Below are 2,840 nucleotides of genomic sequence, written 5' to 3' on the forward strand. Positions count from 1 at the left end.
GCAAACCAATGGTCTTTATTCCTGGAAAAAGAACCTGTTAGCAGAAAGCTTCATGATGAAAAACCAGTCAGCATCTAATAATCTTAGTTAGCTCTTGGCATTTAAATCACACGGGAAAATGTTTGCTAAGTAAATAAAAATGAAGCAACCCTGCTTGTGTGGTTTTTTTCCTTGCATGTTTCCTTCTAACCCAGACCTATGAAACCTTTTTTACCACTATGGCTAGCAATGTACTATTCAAAACAACAACTTTATAGAATCTCACACAGTTTTCCTCAAGTATGAGCTGAAATGAGAAGGTGGTCAAGCACTGGAACAAGCTGCCCGAGGAAGTGGGCCTGGCCCCAAGCCTTTCTGTTCAAGAAGCATTTGAACTACACTCGTACATACATTGTTTAGTTTCTAGATTGTCCCGTGTGGAGTCAGGAGTTGGACTTGATGACCTTTGTGGGGTTTTCTTAGCCTTGTCAAGCACCCTGGAGTTCCTGCAGCTAGCAGGTTGCCCATGATACTGTTGGAATTTTCTCCGTGTTAAATGATTGCAGATCCACTGAGCTATTTAATAATCAGCTAAAGCATCAAGTTTGGATTTAATAGGTTACCACCAAGAGCAGTGCTGTTTCTGCTTACCATAAATTGGAACTTGCAACAAGCCTGGCTTAAGTGAGCATATGTCAGTTTAGAGGAGTTGCTGGGCTCCGAGTTCCTCTCTGGAGGAAGTAGTGGTGCTGTGTCCCCATGTGAATTAAGAATTTGGGATCAATCTTTGTCTTTGCTCCCTTTCTTTTACCACATAACTCTGCTGTTAACGTGGCAATGATACGAGACGGCACCTCACTGGAGTCTGAAGTTACCCCAGCACCTGGAGGCCTAGTTCAGCATACATCTCAAGTGCACAGTCAGACCTTCAGCAAATGACTTCATAGGTGCCTTTTATGATTGCTTATTATAATGGAAAACAAGTTCATTCTCAATCACTGCATTTTAGTAATGAAATACATAGGTCCGTTTGCAAATTTAGAATGAAGAAATGCTTCTACATTGTTAGTCTTTACTGGAAGAACTGCTTTAGCTGTGTGCTCTGCCTCTAATTTGTTTAGGAAGTCTTTCATATGGTTCTCTAGCTTTGAAAGATGCTCAAGATATGCAAAAAGGTGTAATCTATGTAAGACTGGACATGTTTGTTCATTAAATCTACACATCTAACTGGTATTGCTGTGCAAATGTAAAGCAAATGATGGATTCTTTGTCCTGGAATCTGGAATAAGTGCTTTGTTTCTAAATGGGCATGATTCAGAATACAGGAAAAGCTGTGCATTCCTGGACTTTAAGTACTGCTTTATAGCATTAGAAGGAAAATATTTCCATCCTTGTATTACAAATATAGGCTTTCAGAAATCTTTTATATAAGGCATAAATGAGCCTTCCAATTTGTGCAGTGCTTTCCTATTCCGTTTCATAGAGAGGTTCCTCTCCAGCTGTTACATGCCTTTTTTCCTAAAATCCACTTTGTCTGCTGCTGAAGGATGAGATGAGGTACTTTTCTGCTCAGTGTCTCATGAATGCTAGAGGCTTTGTGCCTTTTATTGTTGAGCTTTAGTTTTAGAGCCTGTGGTGATAGGAGATTTTCTGCCAGAGAACTTTGCTTAAACTGAAGAGAGAGCATCCACTCTTCTCTAGCTGGTGTTTACCACTTTGCTCCCTGACAGCTGGAGGATTTGGGGTGTGCATTGGTTGATTTCCTGATGAGAAGGGAGGCAGGTAGCACCATCTGTGTGACTCGTGTCATTTCTCAGGAAGATCCTGGTTGTTGTGTAGGTTTCAGTGCATAGTTGAGAGTGAGCACTTTTACTCAACTGAGAAGTGTTAATGACTTGGGAACAGGAATATATGCAGGATGGCATAGATGCTAGTGCCAGCAGTGACTACTTTAAATGCTGAAAAATACTTCCCTTTAGAATTAAGGAGCTTACAGATGAAACAGCAGCTCTGAACAGAAGAGATGAAGAACAGGCAGATACTGAGCAGTCTGGTTCTGCTGCAATTCTTTGGCAAGTTTCTACCCAAAAAGGAAAAGCAAAGTACACAGCACTGTACTGTGAGCAGGTGTAAATCCTCCCTTGGAGCAACAGAGAAAAGATGCTCTTCTAGAGGGAGAAAAGCATTGCCTTTAAAATAGGTGGAGACAAATTCAACTGTAACTGATGCAGAATAGCCTGTACCCTTACTTAGAGCCATGAAAGTACACAATGGAATATGCTTCATCCAGTAATTACAAGCCCTGGACAGCTTGCTAGCCATTTTGAATATGCACTGTGTTTGCTATGACCTAACTACAAGGCATATAACCCACAGTGACTATGAATGGTTACTTAATCAGATCATTTTGTTTGTGCTTTCAACCAGAAGATGCATTGTGGTGCAAGATACAAGCAATGATCCGAAATGATAAAAGACAGCTATGTTACAGCAGCCTGGATGACACGTGGCTTGGTTGGAAAGTTAAGCATGTACCAGAAAAGTAGGAAGGTGCCAACTAGACAATCATGATCATTGCATTCCTACCATCGTTCATGTTCACAGCCTCGAGAAGAAAGGATGTATTGATGTTCTAGAAGCATCCACCACTTCTCTGCATGCACAGATACTCAGCAGAGCTCTGTGTGCAGAGCAGGCCCAGCCACACAGCCCGGAGGCGAGGGAGCAGAATCCAGTTCTCCTGTATCCCAAGTACTCTATCCAGCAGATGACCAGTTAAGGGACTAGGCAGAATTATCAGTTTGTCTTTTTCTGGCCACGCTTTGGGAAACAGGGCTGACATACATGATAAGCGTCAGAAG

This window comes from Nestor notabilis, unplaced genomic scaffold, assembly GCF_000696875.1.
Source record: "Nestor notabilis isolate BGI_N333 unplaced genomic scaffold, ASM69687v1 scaffold34440, whole genome shotgun sequence".
NCBI lineage: Eukaryota > Metazoa > Chordata > Aves > Psittaciformes > Psittacidae > Nestor > Nestor notabilis.